Below are 13,232 nucleotides of genomic sequence, written 5' to 3'. Positions count from 1 at the left end.
TAAAAGCAGGGAGGACTCAAAATGGCATCTTGTGTTTTTCCTTCTTAAAGTGACAAGACTTCATTTAGTTTCTGCAAAATAGATTCACTATATAGATTTTTAAATTTGTGCATCCAGACTGCTGTTTGAAGGGATGGCTGTATGAGATGAACCATGTGAAACAGAATCATCTTTAAAAAATGGCGCGATTCTCCATATTGCAGATGACGGCCCCTGGCGTCCCCCTTCACTATCACAGGAAAGAATGCCCTGGGTATTCGTAACTACTTTTATCCTCCACAGACTGAGAGCTCCAGAGGGCATGGACCATTATCTGTCTTGTCCATAACTATTCTATCTCCATTCCTGAGAACCAGGTCTGGCATAAAACAGGTGCTTAGAAAATATTTGTTCAATGGGGGAAAAAAAGTGTTTTCTCCAGAAACACTAAAAGAAATAACAATGGACCGCCAGCAACCACAATTTCTGAAGAATATGTATTGACTAAGAGATGTACTCTTTATTTTTTCCCTAGGGTAATAAAATAATAGCTTTCTTCAGATAATGAACTCTCTTCTCAATGAAATAGTCACAACAGCAGTCCAAGAAATAAAGACAACTTGATTTGCCTTACTATAATTTACTCAACACCATCAGGGAAATGACCACAGGTTATCATAAAATATAATATTATTTTTCTTTTAGACTTTAATAGGTCATTCTAAATTTCTGATGGATCACAATAAAAAGTTATAAATGTCCTGCGTTCTTACGCTCATATTAGTAATGCCAGGTCAGTTTTGAAACCTGTCTAGGCCTTGCTTATCTTATCAAAATAAGTTAAGATCCACCTTTTAAATGAGAAATATAGCAATGACAACAAAAAATGAGTAACAATAACTACAAAAACCATTACATGTAGCAATTTATAATTTACGAAGTATTTCCACATCTATAACCTCATTCGTTTTTAACAACACCCCTGTGAAGAAGGCAGAGAGAGTTACCCCATGTTACAGAGGCAAAACTGGAGCTCAAGGGGCGAAGTCACCCACTGTCATGCTTGGGAATTTCAAGTGTGAAAAGAAGACAGAAGAAACACAGGTGAAGGTTTTTAAAAGACGACCGGTTTACAAAACATAAACTTTAGTTTACTGTTTTTGCTTACCTAACATACGCAACAGAGACACAATACAGAAATTACATTCTTTACTATTAAGTATCATTATCAAGCCTTGTCATCATTATTTTCATTTTATACAGGGTCATGGAGAAAAGTGTATGCCTTCTGTATCAGATGATAGGTGTTTAAATTAGCTCTTTTATTCATTTATAATACCAGTGGGCAAGAACTATCATGGAGGACAGAGAGGATTGGAACAAAATATAAGGGATGTTATATCTCTTTCCAGGAAACTAAAATCTGGTTGGATATAAAGAGAGATGTATGTATCTCATTCTTCTTCAAACTAGAAGAGAACTAATCTGGAAAGTTCCAGATGGGAATATTTCCCAATTCTTTCTTTGAGATTCTCTTTTCTAAGATATTTGCCTGACAGCTTCCCCAGTGATCCAGTGAATCTATATGAAACATGCTTTTGTATGCAATAGCACAGAGAAAGATTATTAAGATTATTTATGTTACATTGATAGTTTGTACCTAGTGGAATTCCTTGAATTGTTTAGTGAGACCACCTCTTGAGGAGTCAGTGAAGTCCATACAAGTACACATTAGCTTTAAACAGTACTGTTTACCCTGATTAATACATTCTTTCTTTTGGGGGAAAGGAAGTAAGAGTGCAAAAGGTGAGCACAAAAATCTCTCGAGATCACTTTCAACTTCCCATCAACAAATCACCAAAATACTTGTAACTGTACCATCTACTACCTCTCCTCCCCATTAAACTGGATGAACTGTCCAATGGGCCAAACCATTCCTTTGTACACTGCAACACTTTGTTTTCTCCACAACTTTGTTCTTGAAACTAGCCCTTGCTCATTATGGCTTTTCACTTCTCTACTAGATCACTCCTGTTAACATGCAACATGGTACAACATCCCTTACTTTTCTAAAACAATCTTCTTTACTCATGTCTGCCGCCGCCTCTTGCTGTGCTGCTCTGTTCTGTGTAGTAAAAGTCCTCGAGAAAGTGTCCATCGTGCTGTTTCCTTACCCCATCCCACCTGTGTACTGTTTCATTGATTAAACAAGAGAATATATTACAATATGTATAAGGCATACAGAACAAAATATGAGCACCTATATTTCACCACCCCGTTTAAGGAACAGAGCACCACTAGGAACTCAGAAGATGACTCTGTGTCCCCTTTATCTAGTCCTTGCCCTTGCTCGCTATGAAGTAAATGCTATTCTTCCTCCCAAATCCCCATTTTTATTGAATTATAATTCACATATAATATTGTATAAGTTTAAGGTGTACAACATGATGATTTGGTATACATATAGATTGTAAAATGATTACAATAAAGTTACTTACACCTCTATTACCTCACGTAGAGTGTGTGTGTGTGTGTGTGTGTGACAGAGAGAGAGAGAGAGAGAACGTTTGAAATTGACTCTCTTAGCAACATTTAAGTATATAATACAGTATTGCTAACTTTAGTCACCATACTATAAGTTAGAGCCTCAGAACTTATGCATCTTCTACTGGGAGAGTTTATTCCTTTGGCAAACATTGCCCCATTTCCCCCACTCCCTGGCAACCACCAATCTAGTCTTTGTTTCCATGAGTTCCTTTTTTTTTTTTTTTACATTTCACATATAAATGAGGTCATAAAGTATTTGTCTTTCTCTGCCTGACGTATTTCACTTAGTATAATGCTTCAAGATTCATCCATGTTGTCGCAAAAGACAGGGTTTCCTCCTCTTTTATGGCTGAGTAATATTCATATAGACACACATATATACATATATATGTATGTTTCATGAGTAAAGACACAGAAAACCAGCTTTAAATCTGCAAGAACTTGAAACTATATCCATGCCATTTTTAAAGTAATTAGTCAAAGATGTTTAACATGAAAATTAAATTTGGAAAGATAAAATTATTGTATTGATGTTAAGCATGAAAAGCAGTTAAATATAGAGGTAAATCAATATAACTTTTGTGGATATGAAAGCAAATTCAGAACAGTTATTTAATACAATTAATTAAATCCAACCCTTAATATTATATTAATAAAGACTGTGAGTAAGGCATATGGAAGATTATGTTACAAATAGGGAAACAAAAGATATAATTCTTGGATTTGACAGTTTAGCAAAATTTGGATTAGAGAATGTTTTCAGAGAATGTAAATAACCACATATAAATAAAAACAATAACATCTTCCATATCATTGTTTGTTTCTCCAAATATAACAAGGTATTTTCCATTGGAATGAAAAGAATAAAAATTACTAAAAGGTAGCAAATCCCCCCAGAAAACCTAAAATAACTGATATAAGATTATACAGATCAGCTATTTCAATAAATGTGTTTTAAATCCCTTTATTGAAGGACAAATAATCTCCTTCATTACCTAAAAGATAAGAATTTTACCTTAGCATGCTGCCTGTCGTGCTAGCACACAATTTTAATTTATTTTCGTCATAGCACTTAACACTAGTAGAATTTTTGTGTTTATTGCCCGTTCTCTCCACTAGAAGATAAGCTCCATAAGAAGGGACCATGGTGTCTTATTCACACCCACATTGCTAGGAGCCCAATAAATATGTGTCCTATCAATCAGTGAATGAGTGAATGAATGAATACTACAAATTACATCCAGATTACATATAAAAGCCAAACAAAAATAAAGCTGAGGTTACAATTAAAATGTCATTTCAAAGTAACAGCAAAATACTGAAAAAATATATAGAAGAAATTTTTGTTGTTAACAAAAGACAAAATCCATAATGAAATTTAAAAGTCACAAAACTTGTTAAGTCAAATAACAGGATCAACATATATAATACAACACAAAACAGAAATACAGACAGAAAATGATAATTACAATGATTATGAAAGACTAATAAACTTCTAAGAGTCTTTGATAGATTGGGTGGATAAAACATAAATAAGAACATAAGATATTTAAATAATTTATCACCTTGAATGCATATGTGTATGTATTTTATATGCATATAAATTATACTGTACCCACCAACTATTTTCTAAGTAGAAATATATTGTTCAGTCAGAAAACAATCAATACTAAAAAGTACTTACTAGATTCCATTGGAAAAAAAGCTTTGACAAGCTTTCTTCCCCAACAGTTGTTAGAAAAACAATTTGTGGAACTGAAATAAAAATTTGGAATAGATATAAATTTATCGAGGTGGAAAAAAAATTTTTTAAGTCTAAGTGTCAAAATCATTTACTAAGACTGGTCTAACATTTTTATAAATGTCAGATTTATCTAATACCTTCTAAGTCATACACTCAAACAGACAAATAAATTGCAGGAAGACCTCATAAGCCTGAATGAATGGTCAGAAAGATGGAAGAATGCTTTCTGAAGGCACTAGTGCAGTACAGTACTACAGCCATGTGTAAAATAATAACTTTTCTGCACAAAAACTATGTTAAATTTGACTTACGGATACTGTGTGCAACTCTACATGCTCTGCTTTAAGAAACCAAAGGGGAAGCACGAAGGTGACATTTATTGAGCAAATTGTGTTGTTGTGATATATAACTGCATTTAATAATCAGTGCTTAAACGTATGGCTGTTGTCATTCATTCAGCAAGTATTTCCTGAGCACCCCCATTATGCCAGGTATTGTTATAAACACTGGGAAGGTCATATAGTAAAATTAGATGAAATATGTGGTATAATAGTAGATAGCAATAGATACTATGAGGAAAAATAAAGCAAAAAAGGAGGGAGGGGGAATTGTTGGTGTGGGGAGTTACAATTTTCAATAAAGTTAGCCTGGAAAGGCTTTCCTGAGATGATAACTGAACAAAGGCTTGGAGGAGATGAGGGAAGGGTGTTCCAGGCCAGAACGGCCAACGCCAAGACTCTGAGGCAGGAGCGTGAACAGCCAGGAGGCAGTGAGGGTGGGGCAGCGCGAACAATGGAAATGAGTAGGAGAAAGGGCTACTGGGAGACCAGACTGTGTAGGGCCTTGAGTTTCGACTTGAACTTGAAAGTGATCTGGCTTATGTTTGAAAAGAAATCAATCACTATGTCCTTTGTGTAGCTGAGAATAGACATGGACGGAAAAGTGGTTCTATGGAAAGTAATCTCACAGGGTGATCTGATCATAAATTCCTAGCTGGGCAGGTCATGGTGGGTAGACACACCCTAGGCATATAGTTTTTTAGTAAAAGGTTTATCTTTCCCTTAAGCCAGCCCAGCCCATTGTTTCTGTGTACCTAGGTTAACAGACCTTTGAAAAGCCTCTTTTCAGACCCCTCAGAAGCAAAAACACCTAAACCAACACACCTTTGAAATGCCTCTTTTCAGATCTCTCAAGCAAAACCACCCTTGAGAGAGCACATAATCTTGTTAGCTATCCTGTAATCCAATCCCTGCCTTGCTTTCCCCCACCTTCTTGTATTCTTCCTTATGGTTCCTGCGAACTGCTATTTTAGGAAGCGTTTTTCTCAGTCTGTTGCGATCTTGCTTCCAGGCATGTCCTCTGTTTGGCTCAAATAAATTTTTATAAAAATTCTCTGCAGGTTTGGAAGTTCTTATGTTGACACTGCTGAGCAGCAATGATGGAAGAAGCGAGTGAAGAAGCTACTACAGTAACCCAGGAGGAGATAATGGGTGCTTGGACCTAGGAGGCCATGAAGGGGGTAAGAAGTGATGGATTCTTGATGTATCTGAAGGTATAGCCAACAGAATTTGCTGGTAGACTGGTGTAAATGAGAGATAAGAGGTCAGCATAACTCCAAAGATTCAGTCTAAGCAACTGGATAAATTTTCATTTTACAGAAAAGTTAACTAGATATTATTCCAAAGCTATTGTCTTCCCATAATGCCTCATTACTTAAAAAAGAAAGGCAATCAACATTATATGCACAGATCATCTACTATATGGATTACAGACTTTAGATTTTACAAATGAAGGTTGAGAAGACATTTTCTTTTAATAATTGGTAATGACTCCCTGAATTATGAGATTTATTGTTCAATGACATGGTGAAGCCTGAAAATGTAAAAAGGCTGGAAAGAGGATAGGAAATTTATGGATGACAGAATCGTATCAGGTTATTTAAGGATATTAGGGATACTTGGGTAGATCTCCACATTCTTGAGGCTGATGGCATGATAAATTATCCATAGAACCTCCTTGGAAACCAGTGTTTGACAGAATGAGATGGAGAACAGACTTTCCTAAGATTAGATATGAGAATACTGTTTTGCTCTGGCTTCTTCATTTTAAGTATTTCAAATACAAATTTGTAAAAGTAGCCACCAAAGGTATTTTTTAAGCCTATACAAGAGCTGTGTTTGGACATTTAACATATATGTATATATAGCTTTCCAATTAGTTTTTCATACTATAAAGGTTAATAGGCTCCAAGAAATGTATTTAATTTCTTCAAGCTTTTTGTTTATATTTTCTCATTTGCCATGTTAATAAGATGCCCTAGCAATGTAAGTTGATTTTGTTGTTGAGAGAAAATATAATTCTTTTCCACTATTCTTATTGGAAACATTACATTGGATATCTATAATTAATCTTCTATGCTGCTATCTTTTCCTATTTGTAGAAACATGCCATAGTGTGGTAATTCACAGGAGTTAGTTCTCTTATATCTGCCCCCACCCCACTCCCAACACCCCTATTTCAATGAAAGGTGCTTCCCTCTTTCTTCTCAGTCATCCTGACCCAGCTCCTGTCCTTCACCTCTATGCCAGGACAGTTACCAATATCAAGAAATACTAATTCCTTCGTATGCCTTGTATGTATAATAACTCTTTTTCACCTCAGTGCTAACAGTCCAGAGATGACTCTGGTCTTCATTTAGGCAACATCTCTGAGTGCATCTCTACTCCTCTAGTCTGTCCCCACTGCACTTCATCGGGCATGCTAGAGCCTGCTTAATTTTAAAGCCCAGCTCTGGTCATATCACTCCATCAAAACCATATACGAGCTTCATGTTGGCAGCTGAATGAAGTACAAATTTTTCTACCTACCTTTCAGGGCCCTCTACCATGTGGCCTCAAGCTGCCTTTCCAGTCTGATCACCTACCACTTCCTTTTCCAGGTCACTACACCTCTAGGAAAACCAATCACTCTTCCCTGAACCTGCCTCCATTTTACCAGCTTGGGGCCTTTGCTCACACAAAAAACATTCCCTCTTGTCTATCAAAAGTTGACCTATCCTTTAGGTCCTATCTCAAATGCTGCTTAGAAGACGCTTCTGTTGATGCCACTGATCAGCATGATTACCACCCCCCACCGAACCCCTACCACCGGCCGAACCCCTACCCCCTACCTCAGCACTTAGTTTGTACAGCGTTTACTGCAGCCTGAAGACCTGAGCATCTTTCTTATCTCCGACACTTCATTCTAAGCTCCTAGAAGATGACAAGTGTACTTTTCTCCTCTCTCAATCTCCCATGGCAGGTCGGTGCCTTACACAACGTCGAGTTCAAGGATTATCAGTGCCAAGAAGCGTTAAGGGGTAGACATCTTCAAAGAGGCTGTGTTTAAACTTTCTATTAAAAGCCATGAACATTCCCCTTTCACGTAATAACAGGATATCAGTGGAGACAAACGGATATAACACTATCTTCCTGGTTTCTTCACCATTCTCTCTAGTCTTCTGTATAAATAGAATTTACATTATAGTGATTAAAAGTCCCCTGTAAAATGGTGTCACGAGGCCATATCTGGGAAGAGAGGATCAGTACTAATCTGTTTCTTACTCACTATTTAGTAAGGGGAATACGAGATGATATGTTTGGATCAGAGACAGAAAGGAAATGGGGTTTTCAAGGGAGAAGAAAATTACAAAAGAAAAACCTGTTTCACAAAATGCAGTCTGTGGAAAATCTTTAGCTGAATATTGGGATTAAGAAAATCAATGAAACCTTTGAAACCAGAACTATGTGAGAGGCTGTTTAGGCTTGATGGCAGAATACAAGGCGATGGCTTCCAGAAAGTCAAATCTTTCTCCAGTAACTGCAAAAGCAGTTCTTCAATATTCAGGAGCCTACATGGCCCCCAAATATGCTCAGCACAAACTGCTTATTACACAGAGAGGGACAGTCCAGATTCAAAGGGCCAGCACTTTCAAAAGGACTTTTACTAAGGCTGTAATTAGTTGTTCTCGCAAAAACTGCATACACGTCTAATTGCATACACAATTGGCTAATTGTATCTTCAAAATAAAGGGTAAAGGGTTAATTGTATCCACATCTGGCCACAAAGAAAGAGATTGTCCTTTGAAAATATGACACTACACTTAGATGAAAATTTGCATTAAACAACCATCCCTATTACTACTAATAATTATAATACCACATGCTTACAAATTAATACCTTTCATCGTGATCCTGAAAACACTTCACAAACATTAATTAATCTCACAATACTGCTATGAGGTATGAAAGGCGATTATCCCAATGGTGTCAATGAGGAAATACAGGAAAGTTAGGTTAATTGTCAAAAGCCACAGAGGGAATTGAAGTTCCCAGCCCCTGGCTCTAACACTGGCCCAAGTCACCAGGGAGGTTCAAGGGGGAGTCTGGTTCACATAGTCAGCAAAAATGAGCCTCAAACCAAAGCAAAAATAAGTAATCATATTTCAGACTAGTGAAAACTGGCCTGTGATTTAGAGACTACTTTTACTTCTTTTATTCAAAGGAACATAGAGAGTATTAAGAATGGAGCTAACAAGTAGAACATTTTTGTTCCTTGGTTTCATTTTATGATAAAAAAAAAAAGTACAGAAAATCATACCATGCATCCCCAATGAATGGTACTTTCAAAAGTAAGAGGGAGAAATTTCTACAAGAGATGGATACTTGGAATGTTCTGGTTATGGCAGCTGTGAGATGAGGACATGCAGACATGAGGTAAGGAACTAAAACAAATTAAATTTAATATCACCTTAATTCTGATTGATGTCAATTCTGACTGAATCGATGTCAAATTGCTGGTCAGGAGCAACTAATATACACTAACCCAGCATATCTAACTTAATACAAATAAATTTCCTTAGAAATGCTTAAGTACTACATCATTAGTATTTGTGTAACCTTAACATCTTCTTTCAGAAAGAGAAAGATATGAGGGCTCATTTTTAACAACAAAATATACATTTTAAGGAATGATTTTTTTTTTATAATTAAAAAAATATTCTCATAGCCTCATCATAAAAATGTCTGGGTGATTTGCTTATGCATCAAAACTCATGATAGATTCTCTATGCAGATACTTATAAAGGTGTGGAGATATAAATATGCTTCAATGCAATTCAATTCAATTCAATTCAATTCAATTCACTTCACTTGTTCGGTGAAGACACATGCTAGAAGGTCAAAGATGAACAGGACAGTTCCTGCTTTCACAGACATATGGTCTATGCATTTACTTCTATTCACTCTAGCCCTACTATATCTCTTCCTACAAAGGGTTTGAGGTAATAGCCAACAGAAGAATAAGTAAAACGCTGAAAGGAAAATAGAAACAAAACATTCTGACGATACTCAGCAGGACTATGGTTCTATACATCAAAGTTGGCCCAGAGTTACTGGACACCCACAGCAAAAAAAGAAAGACACACATTACAAAACAAACAAACAAACAAACAAATTTAATAAATGGAAAAAGAGAGAGACACACTAGAACACAGAACTAAATTTTTTAAAAATGCTGAATGGAGGTAAAAATCAATGTAGTGTGGGAGTGCCTAAAACGGAGCTGACTCCCACGAGGGAACCTGGGGAAACAGTCACGTCCTAGGCTGGGCTTGAAGGTCAGAGCTGAAGTCGAGTGGCTGCTGCAGAAAGGACAGTCCACACTCAACACACAGCCAGCAAAGAAGAGAGCTGTGTAAGCACAAGGCATGTTTGGGAAGTGGAAGTGGATTCTAACACAGACTGTGATGTGGAATGCAGTTCTAGACCGACCCAGAAAGAGCTGCAGGCCACCGGCAAACGCCATGCTAAGCTTTGTACGTTTCTATTAATTAACAGGTAACGCTAGATTTGGCGTGGGGGGGGGCAGAACTTCTTTTCTTACTTTTTTTCTTTTTTCTTTTTATTTATTTATTTATTCATTTATTTTAGTATAAAACTCTGACACCATGTAAAGAACAGACCAAAAAGGCAAAAGTCAGAAGGCAGAAAGATCTGTCAGGAGGCTCTACAATAAATCAGATGAGGGATGATAAGGGTCTGATCACTGGTCCTAGCAGAGGAAGAGGTAAAGGAGAGGACAAATAAGAGACTCTCTGACAGGACTTAGTGAATAATTAAATGTGAGGAAAAGGATGAGCTGCTCGTGACTCGAGCCCCTAAATCCTTCCTGATCAAGGATATCCAGAAGGCTGTGTGGCTGGCATGTTTTTGCTGGTGTTTTATTAGGGCTAGTGGCAATAAAGTTAACATACCATTTACGTCATAAATATTTTTCAACAATGAAAAGTATGCAAAATTATTTTTAAAAATTATACCACAACATGAAATGTATCTTTCTTTAAAATGAAATGTGCTATGTCAGCCAGACCCATGGTATGGGACTGTGGTTATATTTCTAGCTCAGGTTTCGGCATTTTCCTTTTTCTGTTCATTTACGTTTATAAAAAAGAAAATGAGCTTTATTTTTTTCCCCCGGAGACTCATGATTTGCACTCACCAAGTGTCTTTGCATCCCCCTTCCACATGGCCAGGAATCATGCAAAACTATGATCAAAGCAGATGCTTAAAAATTACTTGCTGGATGAATAAATTCAAAAATGGAAGTCAAATAGAAATCAGCTGTTCCCCAAACCAGTAGACAGTTATTGCTGTTAGTGTTAGACTACTTGTCAACTGTAGGTGTGTAAGGCATTGCTGCTGTTCATTAAATGACAATTTTAAAATTTCATCAGGAATAATCTATTTTCTAAATAATTCACCCTTATCACCAAATGTGTCGTTATGAAGAATTGCTAGCTGCTATACCAAAGCCAAGTCCTCATTAGCGCTGGTGCTAAGAATTGCTATACCAGTAGATGAAACACGAAAATGTGTGGGAAATATTGCAACACACTTGTAACATTTCCTTAGAAAGTGACACGACTGTGTGGTCAATATCATATAATTAGAAATTTTACCCCTTAAAACAATGTTCCACCTTTGTGTTTTGAAGGAAAATCATTGATTTTTATCTACCCTAAAGATAACATTATTGACAGTGACCTCCTAATCAGATACAGAATAGAGGTCAAACTTTTAAATTTGACATTCAAAGCCCTAGATGATCTGGGCCAATCGACTTCTAGTCATAATTCCCTACAATCCCTGGTAAGTGATTCCTGTGGAGGAGGGTTTGCACCACTGGCTGTGCACACGCTGAGGAAGAGCACCAGGAGGCTGGCATTCGTTTGGGACGGCCTCATGGGCAAGAAGGCAGCACGGTGGAGGGCAAGACAGGTCAGGGGCTATCTCCTTTCTCTTCTAGGTCAGAACCTTTAGTGGCAACCCCTGAACCCCGGCACGTGTGAGCATGCGTGTGTACACACAGAGGTCAGCAGGGATGGGAAGGGGGGAGTTCTCTGGGGGGTGACCTAGCTGCAGTGAACTCAGAATCCGGGGCTCTGGGAAGCCTGAGGCAGAAGTACAGCCCCTGATTCTGACTTGGTGACTTGGCAGTCGGATGTCTGGACTGAGTCCAATTCATCTGAATTCAAGTTTGAGCCACATGTTAGCCAAGTGACCTGGGCAAGTCATTTCATGTTTCTGAGTGTCAGTTTTCACATTTCTAAACAAAATGGGAAGAACTAAATGATATATGTGCATGCACTGCACTCAGCAGAGTACCTAAGCGTAGTTGAAGAGCAGTAAGTAATTGTTTTTATTATTATTACTGAACACCAGATCCAGAACACCATAACTCTGGGCCTCAGGCTTCTAACTTCATTCATCCATTTAACTAACCAGCAACTATCAAAAACCCCTTTGGTTCCTAAAACACTGGGTTGTAAACTCAAATGAAGAATTCAATGAAAATATTTTGAACTTGATAAAAGGTTTTTTAAGTTATTTCCCCAAACAAGATGGCAGTGGTGAATAGAAAAGGAACTCTTTTGTTCCACCACTTTTTAAACATAATCCAATAAACTGACATATTCAAAAGAAGAGAATCTGAAAATGGCCTGAAAATGACTTCCTGAAAGAAACATGAACCCCCCCTCCCCCCCCCAAGTCATCTGTACTATTCTGGTTAAAAACTGATTCTACAAACAACCTATGAAAGATAGTATTAAATATACTTATATAGTTCTAACTTTATGTACACGTGAATTGGAATTTTTGCTGCTGGTTAATATTAACGCTAAGAACCAGAGTTCTTAGAGGATGTAGAACCTCATGTTTATCTTAAACAACATGCCATTGAGCCAAGTATCCCTTTACCACAAATATTTTTAAAAGAGACCCATTTTAACTTAATACATAAAAAGAAAACTTCATACCTGTATCATAAAAGTAAAGCCAACTTTACTTGCCAACTAAAAGGTAACTTAAGAAAATGGTGACACTAAAATTTTAAAATACGTAATAAAGTAGAAGTACAGTAATACCTTGGTTTGCGAGCATAGTTTGTTCCAGAAACAAACTACTCATATTGCAAGACGTCACTCAATTACCGAGTTAAAATGTATTAGAAATGTTTGCTCGTCTTACGGAACACTCACAAACCATGTTACTCGCAATCCAAGGTTTTACTGTAATAGTAAACCCAAATTGAATTAAGTTGTTTAGAGGGGGAAAATGGAATATTCTGTGATCAGTCAGTGGTAAAGGGACATTTGGCTCAATGGCATGTTGTTTAAGACAACCAAAGTGTCCTTTGTTAGATGATTGGATAAAGATGTGTGTATATACACAATGGAATATTGCTCTGCCATAAGAAAAAGATGACATACCATTTGCAACAACATGGATGGATCTTGAGATTATTATGCTAAGTGAAATAAGTCAGACACAAAAAGTCAAGAGCCATATGACTTCACTCATATGTGGGATATAAAACTGAAAGCAACAAAAGAACAAGACAAACAAACAAAAACTCATAGACA

At 37.0% G+C, this 13,232-nt stretch overlaps 1 protein-coding gene and 1 long non-coding RNA gene across 3 annotated transcripts in view; one reads left to right on the top strand and one right to left on the bottom strand.

Annotated features, from left to right (window-relative positions):
• The window catches only part of LOC109394807 (uncharacterized), a 33,971-nt gene extending 26,161 nt beyond the window's left edge, over positions 1-7,810 (top strand). The window contains exons 2-3 of the long non-coding RNA XR_002126513.1: positions 5,670-5,789; positions 7,571-7,810. This is a non-coding gene — a long non-coding RNA (uncharacterized LOC109394807). The remainder of the gene's footprint in view (positions 1-5,669; positions 5,790-7,570) is intronic.
• The window catches only part of UMAD1 (UBAP1-MVB12-associated (UMA) domain containing 1), a 202,498-nt gene that overhangs the window by 30,075 nt on the left and 159,191 nt on the right, over positions 1-13,232 (bottom strand). The window lies entirely within an intron of this gene.

The sequence above is a fragment of the Hipposideros armiger genome, unplaced genomic scaffold (assembly GCF_001890085.2).
Source record: "Hipposideros armiger isolate ML-2016 unplaced genomic scaffold, ASM189008v1 scaffold_438, whole genome shotgun sequence".
Taxonomy (NCBI): Eukaryota; Metazoa; Chordata; class Mammalia; order Chiroptera; family Hipposideridae; genus Hipposideros; species Hipposideros armiger.
This window is presented reverse-complemented; position numbering and strand designations above follow the sequence as displayed.